Raw genomic sequence first — 12976 nt, 5'->3', positions numbered from 1 at the left:
AGATGCAGCTCATCAATCGGTTTCTTTTACCAATCAGGCTCAAGTCCAAAGACTCCTAGTTTTGGCTCCACTGAAGGAGCTCATTTTTATATGAATTTCACAGAATCTGAAGAATTTCGACATTTGTTTTTCTTTTTAAAGAAACCGATGATTTCTTATTCAATTCCCATTCGTACCTTGAGGTGCAAACTGAAAAAATTCCTATTAAAAAATAATTTCGTATCTAATTTTCAACATTATTTGCTAGAATAATCAGGAAAACGTTGGAAATTAAGCTTTTTCGTTGGATTTTCAACTTTTTTTTGGAAAGTGCTTGAGGGTTATGAAGTCTATCTCCATGTGTTTCAAACACAACTGCAAGGTATTTTTTTGTAGTATTTTGAATGTTCCATGCTCGGGGGTTATGAAGTCCATCTCCATCTGTTTCAAACACAATGTCGTATTTGGCGTCTTACCTTTTGTAGATGATTAAATAAATAAAAAACTAGTTTTTTTTTTAACTGAAAGTAAGGAGCGACGTTGAAACTTAAAACGAACAGAAATTACTCCGTATATGAAATGAGTTGTCCCCTCCGCAATCCCTCGCTCTTTACGCTAAAGTTTTTAATTGTTTTAAAAAGCATAATTGTGGCAAAGAGTCAAACTTAAGCGTAAAGACCGAGGGATTGCGGAGGGGACAACTCATTTCATATACGGAGTAATTTCTGTTCGTTTTAAATTTCAATGTTGCTCCTTACTTTCAGTTAAAAAAAAACTAGTTTTTCTTATTTAATTTCTGAACGTTTTTAAATTAATACATGTTTGATTTTGGATCTGCGCACATAAATTATTAAAATAAAATTTGCATATTTATTCTTTTTTTTTTGGCTAAATGGCTTTCTCTTAGTTTTGATGAGACGATTTTGAGAAATAAGAGGTGGGGAAGGAGGCCTAGTTGCCCTCCAATTTTTCGGCTACTTAAAAAGGCAACTAGAACTTTTAATTTTTAACGAACATTTTGTTAGTAAAAAATATACGTAACTTAAGAATTAACTTACGTAACAAACTTTTATATTCTTATATTTTTATTATGTATATGAGGGGGTTTGTCCCCTCGTCAATACCTCGCTCTTTAAACTAAAACTTTTGTCCCAATTCTTTAAGAATGACCCCTGAATCAGAAAGGCCATAGAATAAATAGTTGAAATTACTAAAAATACTTTAGCATAAAGAGCGAGGTATTTATCTCCTCCTAAATACCTCGCTCTTTATGCTAAAGTATTTTTAGAACCCGTCATATGCGTAATAATATCTGTTTGTTTTAAGTTTTAATGTTACTTCTTACTTTAAATTGAAAAGCTTTTTCATGTTTACTTTTTCATTGTTTTTTTATAGTAATGCTAGAAAATCCTGCGCCCTTTTCATTGAATTACTCTTCCCCCATGTCATATTTCTCCAAGGAGAGATCCTCCCACATAGCCCACTACCCTCAACCCCACCCCCAAAATCAAAAAAATCCCCCTGAAAACGTATGTACACTTCCCAATAACCATTACTGTACGTAAACAATGGTCAAAGTTTGTAACTTGTAGCCCCTCCCCCAGGGACTGTGGGGGAGTAAGTCATCCCCAAAGATATAGTTATATGGTTTTCGACTATGCGGAACAAAATGGCTATATCAAAATTTTGATCCATTGACTTTGGGAAAAATGAGCGTGGGAGGGGGCCTAGGTGCCCTCCAATGTATTTGGTCACTTAAAAAGGGCACTAGAACGTTTCATTTCCGTCAGAATGAGCCCTCTTGCACCATTCTAGGACCACATGGTCGATACGATGACCCCTGGGGAAAAAAAAACAAAAAAAAAAAACAAATAAACACGCACCCGTGATCTGTCTTCTGGCAAAAAATACGACATTCCACATTTTTGTAGATAGGAGCTTGAAATTTTTGCAATAGGGTTCCCTGATACGCTGAATGCGATGGGGTGATTTTCGTTAAGATTCTTTGACTTTTAGAGGGTGTTTCCCTCTATTTTCCAAAATAAGGCAAATTTTCTCAGGCTCGTAACTTTTGATGACAAACATTAAATTTGATGAAACTTATATATTTAAAATCAGCATAAAAATTCGATTCTTTTGATGTATCTTTTAGTATCAAAACTCCGTTTTTTAGAGTTTCGTTTACTATTGAGCTGGGTCGCTCCTACTACAGTTTGTTACCACGAACTGTTTGAAACGTCTCTATTCAATAGTTGTAACTAGTAATCTGCCGTAATAAATAGTTCTTTGTGACTCACTTTACTTATTTTCTTCTTCTTGTTTAGTGAATCGTAGGGTATAGTTAAACTTTTCCTTAAATCCGTTCGTTTTCTTTCGTCGAAAGTTTTGTAAAAGAATGAACTTGAACTTAAAAAAAAAATTCTAAAAAAAAAAAAAATTATTCTTTTGAGTAGAAAAAGCCCAAAACAAGCCAAATTAAAAAACAATAAGCCCAGTTTCCCGCCCCAAGGCCCCCCAAAAAACGCCCACCCCAGCCCAGAGAAACAAGCCACCGGGGCTTGAAACAAGCCAATCTGGTAACACTGCAACTGAATGAAAAGTGGACAAAATTTTCTCTGCGCTTGCGGAACCTGTCCTCAAGCTAGTCCATTTTTGAAGAAATACCAAAAACACCATATCTACTGAAAACGAAAATTGCAAGTCCAAAGAGGCAACTACAGAAGATATTTGCAAAAACGGAAGAATGTCTTTCTGTCTAATATAAAAGATTATAACTTTTACAAGAATTGGTTTTTTTTTTCAAAGCAAGTTTACAAGAGCTAAGAGCTCATATGGCACTTGTGACGAGGCCAGAAGAGCTAAGAGCCAAGAGCTCATAATGTACGAGCTCTAACAAAATTCTAAGAATTAATAGATTGATTTAAAAGGAAAATCAGAGGCTTAATGCCGGTCAGGATTTAAAATAAGTGCTCTGAGTCACGATTTCCTTCTAAATATTAAAATTAATTAAGATCCAATCACCCACCCGTAAATTATAAATACCTTATTTTTTCTAATTTGTCCTCTCCCTTTAGCCCCCCTCCCAGATGGTCGAATCTGGGAAAACCACTTTATCAAGTCAATTTGTGCAGCTCCCTGACACGCCTACCAATTTTCATCGTCCTAGCACATCCAGAAGCACCAAACTCGCCAAAGCACTGAACCCCTTCCCTGAAATCCCCCAAAGAGAGCGAATCCAGTGCGGTTACGTCAATCACGTATCTACGACATTTGCTTATTCTATCCACCAAGCTTCATCCCGATTCCTCCACTCTAAGCATTTTCCAAGATTTCCCCCTCCAACTCCCCCCAATGTCAACAGATCTGGTTGGGATTTGAAATAAGAGCTCTGAGACATGAATTCCTTCTAAATATCAAATTTCATTAAGATCCGGTCACCCGTTCTTAAGTTAAAAGTACCTCAATTGTTCTAATTTTTCCAAATTAACACCCCCCAGTTCGTCCAAAGAGAACGCATCTGTTCCAATTATATCGATCACGTATCTAGAACTTGTGCTTATTCTTCCCATCAAGTTTAATCCGGATCTCTCACACTCTAAATGTTTTCCAAGATTTCTGTTTCCCTCCTCTAACCCCCTATGTCCCCGGATCCAATTCGAGTCGAAAATGGAGCATCCGAGACATAATATCCTTCTATATATCAAGTTTCATTAAGATCCGATCACCTATTCGTAAGATAAAAATGCCCCAATTTTCACGTTTTCCAAGAATTCCGGTTTCCCTCTCCAACTCCCCCAATGTCCTAGGATCTGGTCGGAACTTAAAATAAGAGCTTTAAAGCACAAGATCCTTCCAAATATCAAATTTCATTAAGATCTAATCACCCGTTCGTAAGTTACAAATACCTCATTTTTCCGAATCACACCCCCCCCCCCGCCCCGACTCCATCAAAGAGAAAGGATCCGGTCCGGTTATGTCAGTCACGTATCTTAGACTTGTTTTTATTCTTCACATCTAGTTTCATCCTGATCTCTCCGCTTTAAGTATTTTCTAAGATTTCTGGTCCCCCCCCCCCATGACGCTAGATCCGATTGAGATTAAAAATAAGAGATCTGAGTTACGAGGTCCTTCTAAGTATGATGTTTCATGAAGATCTGATTACTCCTTCATAAGTTGAAAATACATCATTTTTTTCTAATTTTTCAGAATAAACATGATTTGAAATAAAAAATAAAAAATTGGAAAAAATGAGGTATTTGTCACCTACGAACGGGTGATCGAATCTTAATGAAATTTGGTATTTAGAAGAGATTTGTGCTTCAGAGCTCTCATTTTAAATCCCAACCAGATCCGGTGACATCGGGAGGAGTTTGAGGGGTAAACCAGAAATCTTGGAAAACGTGAAAATTGAGGTACCTATATCTTACGAATGGGTGATCGGATCTTAATTAAACTTGATATATAGAAAGATCTTATGTCTTGGATGCTCCATTATCAATTGGATCCCGGGACATAGGGGTTTTTAGGGGGAAACAGAAATCTTGGAAAACGCTTATAAATATATATATATATATATATATATATATATATATATATATATATATATATATATATATATATATATATATATATATATATATATATATATATATATATATATATATATATATATATATATATATATATATATATATATATATATATATATATATATATATATATATATATATATATATGTATATATATAGCCTATATATATATGTATATATATATATATATATATATATATATATATATATATATATATATATATATATATATTTATATATATATATATATATATATATATATATATATATATATATATATATATATATATATATATATATATATATATATATATATATATATATATATATATATATATATATATATAAATTCCTCACTTTTCCATTGAAGACACTTAGGTCAATTTCATTGGGAAAGATCCCAAAGCTTGGCTAGATATTCCGTCTCAGTTGCCAAAGCATCTCTGTTGCTAGCCAAAGCATCGAATTTAAACTGCGCAGTTTTCTATTTTACATTATCAATATGATCATGACCAAGATTTTTGCGCAAGACACTGAAAAAAATAGAAATCGTTTGTAAAATAAAATGGCTTGTTTTTAATGAATAAAGTCATTCGTTTAAAAGAAGTGAGATAAGAACCATCGAAATTTCTTTTGTGCTTTTCTTGGCTGTAGGTAGTTTTTCCTCTTCTTAATTTAATCATTATTAAATTTATTATTATTTCATAATCATTATTTAATGAATTATACAGATGTGGCTTATTTTATTCTGATTTTGTACATCAGAATTAAAGCTATCAACAATATATATATATATATATATATATATATATATATATATATATATATATATATATATATATATATATATATATATATATATATATATATATATATATATATATACTAGCTGTTGGGGTGGCGCGAAGCGCCACCCCAACACCTAGTTGGTGGGGGCCCTTCGTGCAAACTCCCAAGCCCCCCCGCGCGCGTAAATCGTTACGCGCCATATTAGTTACGCGCCATTGTAGTTGTGTCCCTATGTCCCACCTGTGAATATATATATATATATATATATATATATATATATATATATATATATATATATATATATATATATATATATATATATATATATATATATATATATATATATATATATATATGTTTCTAACTACGTAAAAAACTTGCGAATATACAACATTCTTTGCTGTCCCAATGTCTGTGCATATAAATAGATTGTCAGGTTTACCGACTCTTGAACATGCAACATATAATGGTCCATGGGAAAACCATCCATATTCAGATCTATACCTCATGATTCTAATGATTGTCCTTGAGCTTTGTTGATGGTGATTGCTAATCGACGATTCCCTGTGTCGCCGTCGTCATTTATATATCCCCCTGTGCCCCCCGGCGTCCCCGTTGTAGTTGTGTCCCTGTGTCCCGGTCGTCATTTATATTCTCTGTGTCCCGGTCGTCATTTGTGTCCCGGTGTCCCAGTCTGTGATTTCTCTTTGAGGGTCCCAGGCGTCATTTATATTCCTTGTGTCCTGGTGTCCCGGTCGTCATTTATGTCCCGGTGTCCCGGTCTGTATATACATTCGTTTTTGAATTGGTCTTTTTTTAGGTTTTAGTTTTTTACCTTTTTTTTAGTTTTTTTAGTTATACCTCATGATTCTAATGATTGCCCTTCAGCTTTGTTGATGGTGATTGCTAATCGAACATTCCCTGTGTCCCCGTCGTCATTTATATATCCCTCTGTGCCCCCGGCGTCCCCGTTGTAGTTGTGTCCCTGTGTCCCGGTCGTCATTTATATTCCCTGTGTCCCGGTCGTCATTTGTATCCCGGTGTCCCGGTCTGTATATACATTCGTTTTTGACATGGTATATGATGAGATAAATTTTTGTATTTTTCCCCTTTTTTCTTTTTAGTTTTTTTTTGTTTTTACTTTTTTTTTAATTTTTTTAGTTTTTTTTTCTTTTTTCTTTTTAGTTTTTTTTATATTTTTTTTAGTTTTGTTTTTCTCCTTTATTTTCATTTTTTTTTCCTTTTTTTATTTTTTTTCTTTCTTAGTTTTTTTTAGTTTTTTAGCTTTTTTACTTTTTTTTATTAGTTTTTAGTTTTTTTTTCTTTTTAGTTTTTTTGTAGTTTTTACTTTTTTTTTAGTTTTTTTTTTTTACTTATGTCCTGGTCGTCATTTATACTCCCTGTGTCCCGGTCGTCATTTGTGTCCCAGCGCTTTGTTGATGGTGATTGCTAATCGAACATTCCTTGTGTCCCGGTCGCTTTCTCTTTGAGTGTCCCGGTCGTCATTTATATTCCCTATGTGCCGGTCGTCATTTGTGTCCCGATGTCCCGGTCTGTAATTTCGTCAGTCGAAAACATGACGTCAGTCAACACACAAACATGACGTCACCCGACAGACCCACACACACACAGACAACTTATTTATATATATATATATATATATATATATATATATATATATATATATATATATCTATATATATATATATATATATATATATATATATATATATATATATATATACATATATATGTATATATATATATATATATATATATATATATATATATATATATATATATATATATATTATATATATATATATATATATATATATATATATATATATATATATATATATATATATATATATATATATATATATATATATATATATGTATGTATATATGAGAAAATATTTAAAGAAAATAAGAAGTTCATGGATGTGTGTATAAAGGAAAGCTTTGCCAGATTGGGTTTTTACTGGATTTGCTAGCTACAGTAAGTTGTTAGTAGTAGTAGTTGTATATGCCTCGTTTTTTTGGCTTGTAATAAATAATTTATTACTCACAACTGACAATTCTGGATAGACTTGAAGCAAGATAGAGGTATATTCCAGATATCTTAGGATATTTATCCGTCTATGTCCGTCTATCTTTGTTGGTTTTCCGCTGTTTTGTTTCCATCTCTTCTGGTTTAATTCAATGATTTTAGTTTTTAAACAAATAAAAGGCAAAGACCGTTACAATTTTATCAATTGAATGCCTTTTTTAGATTCAAAGAGGCTATAAGAGAAAACCAAATTAAATTTTAGTGAAAACATGGGGGGGGGGGTATTAAGAATGACAGATCTTCAGATTTATGACAAAATTTATTCGTTTTCATGTTTCCTGATTTTGTAAAAATCCGTAAACGTGGCAATTTTATTCATCTTTACAATTAATTTTCTTTTTAATTCATAAGAGATTTCAGATAAATCATTTTAAGCAAGAAACAAATACTGTAGTTTTTTGACCAATGCATCCATCTTATTGTTTCTGCGAGGTTGCACTATTAGTGATATTCCGAATATAACCATTTCTTTATAAGAATAAATAAAAAAAAAATAGTTTTTTCAACTGAAAGCAAGGAGCAATATCAAAACTTAAAAGGAACAGAAATTATAACGTATATGAGGGGGCTCGCCTCCTCGTCAATACCTGGCTCTTTACGCTAAAGCTCAAATTGTATTCCAATTCTGAAAGAATAACTCCTGATTCACAAAAGCCGTTTAATTAGAATAAATAGCTATTTTGGAAGTACTACGAAAATTAGAAAATGATATTGACGAGGGGGCGAGCCCTCTTATATACGTAATAATTTCTGTTTGTTTTATATATTTCTATAAGCCAAATTTACAATAATTTTATAAGAGATTCGGACACCATTTACTCAGTTTAAATTAAGATAATCTGACTAAATTTTTAATAAAAATCAGGTCAGTAGACAAGCAATGTCAATGGCTAAGCAGAGAAATTTTGGCCATTCTAATTGGTAAATTATCTTTAATTTCTTCTGGTTTGCTTTTTGTTTGTTTGATTCAGTGCTTTTTCTGCTCTTTTTGGGTTTACGTCAAAGGGTTAGTTTTTCTTCTTCTTATTTTTGAGCACTGAAGACGGCTTGGTGGAGGTCCTTGCTGAAATATATGCTTTTGTACTTGTCATTTTTTTTTCTCCACTGGCTGATATTGCCCTCATTTTCTAGGCTATTGAATTATGTTGTTTGTATATTTTTTATTTTTTCTTTCTTGTTTGTCATAAAATCAAACAGTTCGTTGTAACGAACTGTAGTAAGGAGCGAGCCGGCTCAATAGTAACCGAAACTCTAAAAAACAGAATTTTGATACCAATAGATACATCAAAAGAATTGTGTTGTGATGTTGATTTTTAATATATAAGTTTCATCAAGTTTAGTCTTACCCAAAATTTGCCTTATCTTCGAAAAAAGGGGGAAACAACCCTTAAAAGTCATATAATCTTAAGGAAAATCACACCATCAGATTCAGCGTATCAGAGAACCCTAATGTAGAAGTTGCAAGTTCCTATCTGTAAAAATGTGGAATTTTTTTCTCCGAAGAAAGATCACGGATGCGTGTTTATTTGTTTATATGTTTTTTCGCTGTTGCTTTTTGTTGGTTTTTCCCCCAGGGGTGATCGTATCGATTCAATGGTCCTAAATTGTCGTGAGAGGGCTCTTTCTTACTGAAATTAAAAGTTCTAGTCCCCTTTTAAGTCACCGAAAAATTGAAGGGCAACTAGGCCCCCTCCCACACTCATTTTTCCCAAAGTCACCGCATCAAAATTTCAAGATAGACCTTTTGTTCAGCATAGTCAAAAAATCTAATAATTATGTCCTTGAGGACGACTTAATCCCCCATAGTCCCCGGGGGAAGGGCTGCAAGTTATGAACTTTGCCCACTGTTTACATATAATATTGGTTTTTGGGAAGTATACAGACGTTTTTGGTTTTTTTCTGGTGGTGGGGAAGGGGCTACGTGAGAGGATCTATCCATGGAGGAATATATTATGGGGGAAGAGAACTTCCATGAATAATGCTGGATTCTCCAGCATTATTTAAAAAAAGAGAGAAATTAAATAAAAATACAAGTTTTTTTTCCAACTGAAAGTAAGGAGTAACATTAAAACTTAAAACAAAGAGAAATTATTATGTATATAAGGGGGTTCGTCCCCTCCTCAATACCTCGTTCTTTACGCTAAAGTATCTTTAGTGAATTCAAAAGAGCTATTTATTCTAATTAAACGGCCTTTGTGTTTCAGGGGTCATTCTTAAAGAATTGGAACACAATTCGAACTTTAGTGTAAAGAGCGAGGTATTGACGAGGGGGCAAACTCCTTTATATATGTAATATATATATATATATATATATATATATATATATATATATATATATATATATATATATATATATATATATATATACACACACACATATATATATATATATATATATATATATATATATATATATATATATATATATATATATATATATATATATATATATATATATATATATATATATATATATATATATATATATATATATATATATATTTATGTATGTAAACAAACTCCTTTATATATGTAAACAAGTATAGAAGTTTATTGCGTAAGTTAATTTGTAAGTTACGAATATTTATTACAACTAAAAAACGTTCTTGAAATAAAATTAAAAGTTCTAGTGGACTTTTTAAACAACCAAAAAAAATTGGAGGGCAACTAGGCCCCCTCCCCAGACGCTTTTATCTCAAAATAGCCCGATTAAAATTTTGAGAAGGCCATTTAGTCAAAAAAGTAACATTAATATGAATATTTTGTTTTAATGTACGGTGAGCCAAAATCCAAACCTGCATTAATTTAAAAACATTCAGAAATGAAAAAGAAAAAAAAAGCATTTTCAGATGAATGTAAGGAGCAACATTGAAACTTAGAACGAAGAGAAATTTTCACGGATATGAGGGGTTTTGTCCCCCCTTCATCAATACCTCGCTCTTTGCGCTAAAGTATTTTTAGCAATTTCAAAAGAACTATTTATTCTAATTAAACGGCCTTTGTGATTCAGGGGTCATTCTTAAAGAATTGGAACAAAATCAAACTTCAGTTTAGAAAGTAAGGTATTGACGAAGGGGCGAACCCCCTCATATACATAATAAAAACATACGAATATAGAAGGTTGCTACGTAAGTTTATTTTGTAAGTTATGTGTATTTTATTACTAATAAAAACGTTCGTAGATAAAATTAAAAGTTCTTGTGGCCTTTTTAAGTGACCAAAAAATGTGAGGGCAGCAAGGCCCCCTCCGCCGTCCTTTTTTTCTCAAAACCGACCGATCAAAACTTTGGGAAAGTCATTTAGCCAAAAAAAGTAAAATTGAGATGCAAATTTAGTTTTAATTATTCATGTGCGTTGAGCCAAAACCAAAACCTGCACTAATTCAAAAATGTTCATAAATTAAATAAAAAAACATTTTTTTTTAACCGAAAGTAAGTAGCGACATTAAAGCTGAAAACGAAAAGAAATTATTCCGTATCTGAAAGGGGCTGTCCCCTACTCAATGCCCCACTCTTTACGCTAAAGTTTGACTCTTTCTCACAACTCTACTTTTTTACAACAATAGAACACTTTAGCGTAAAGAGCGGGGTATTGACGAGGGGACTGCCCCTTTCATTTACAGAATAATTATTTTTCGCTTTAAATTTTGATGTTGCTCCTTACTTTCAGTAAAAAATATTGTTGTTTTTATTTAATGATTGTAATAGATTGCAGTTAGGTGTATTGAAGTTGTAGCTAATCTAAATTGTAAAAAGGAATTTTTTTTCCTATAATATTTTATTTTAGGTCAAATCAAGTGGACGGCGTCTGTATTTGCTTCTGTGTAAAGACTCCTCAGCGAAGCAAATATAAACAAGGATTTCAAATACCTTCTGTTGAAATCATCGTGTGCTTTAGATCCTAGAGTGTTTCGTATAACCTTAGACGATAATTTCAAAAGCACTCCGCTTTCAGATCCATTCTGTAAAAACGAGACATGGACTTTCTTCAACGCCAACAACTCCCGTGGTATTTTAACATTGAGAAGCAGCCTCCCAAATGAAATTGCAATCCACCAAATCGGTATGGGTAATGTTACATATGATAAAACAATTGGAAAACTGCATAAAGATGGAATTAATAGATTGGGTGAGCTAGCAAAGTCTTCTGAACCGCCGGTACTTGCTGCTATTTTGGGACTCCGTGGATCTGGAAAATCCACCATTGCATCCTTAATATCGGGTAATGATGAAATGTTTCTTCAGGGAGGTAGAAGTACAAAGACAACAACATTGGGCATTGATATATCACCAGTGATACCAACTAATTAGTACATCTTGGCATTAACTAATGTACTCAAGACAAGTTTTTTTGAAAGTAGTTCAGCTGTTCCATTAGTATTTACTGATAGTGAAGTTATGGGGGTACGAGGGGATAACTTTTATTTTATTTCAACAATTCCTCCCTTGCTATTTTCTAACATTATAATGTGGGTAACAACTGATTCTTTACGAATAGATGAAGAGCTAAGAAAATTAGATCGCTACCTAAACTTGGCAAATAAAATTCAAGACAATAGTGGATCCGTTTGCAATGATTTCAAGGGCGGACGATTGACTGTAATTTTGAATAAAATGCAAGGTGATGAAGAAGATGAAGACCTGACGTACGACCTTTTAGAAAAAGAGTATGATTCGGAAACAACGAAAGAAAGAAATATTATACGGCGGAAACTAAAAGAGTGCTTCAAGTCTGTTACGGTCGTCGGGTTTCCTTACTTGTCTCTGCCAAAGGAAGACAAGTACTTACGATATGCAAATATCAAAGGTGACGGTTCAGTTCGTTTCAGACAAACATTAACTAAGATAGTTACACTCATTTTAAATGAATGAAATCATGCTAAAGTTCTAGCCGGAATTGCAGTTACACCTGTAGAAATGAAAAGTCTTTATGAGCTTGTACTTGAAAAGATTAACGCTGAAGGTGAATTACTGGACAATGACTTAACAGACGCCTTGTTCACTGTCAACATAAAACGTAAATTGACTGAGTACATGTTCAAGTTGGATAGAGATCTTTTTGAAATTGTAAAAAGTAAGAAAAACAAAGCCCTTGTTGATGCGGTTCAAGTTTTAATGAAAAATAGTAAAAAGCTACTAGGTGTCCTCATAGAAGAAAGTCAAACGAAAGTCGTAGAAAAAAGATTGTTATGAAGGAATGGAATGAAATTGAGACTCACATAAAAAACTCAATTGAGAACACGGTGTTCTTTAGTTTTAATGCTACACTAAGTGACAGTCGCTCTTTGCTGAATAAACTCCTCCCGATTTGTTCGTACTTAACTGCATGTGACCACCATTGCTTGGAGAAGGATTTTTCTTATAGAATTTCCAGTTTTCGAGATTTATTGAGGACATTACCAATGGAGATTTCAAAGAAAGTCTTTTCTGTCGTAGAAACATTTGATAGAGAAAAAAAGTATAAATTCAGTAGCTGTTCTAAGCAGCGAATGTCTTTTGCCTTTGCC

The 12976-nt window shown here is 32.8% G+C and overlaps 1 long non-coding RNA gene across 1 annotated transcript; it reads left to right on the top strand.

Annotated features, from left to right (window-relative positions):
* Positions 1 to 5060: 5060 nt before the first annotated feature.
* LOC136037245 (uncharacterized) lies at positions 5061 to 12610 on the top strand. Its single transcript, XR_010619895.1, has 2 exons — positions 5061 to 5218; positions 11257 to 12610. It is a non-coding gene; the product is annotated as an uncharacterized LOC136037245 (long non-coding RNA).
* The last annotated feature ends 366 nt before the right edge of the window (positions 12611 to 12976 follow it).

The sequence above is a fragment of the Artemia franciscana genome, chromosome 16 (assembly GCF_032884065.1).
Source record: "Artemia franciscana chromosome 16, ASM3288406v1, whole genome shotgun sequence".
Classification (NCBI taxonomy): Eukaryota; Metazoa; Arthropoda; class Branchiopoda; order Anostraca; family Artemiidae; genus Artemia; species Artemia franciscana.
The sequence above is the reverse complement of the archived record's forward strand: the minus strand, read 5'-3'. Positions and strand labels throughout refer to the sequence as shown.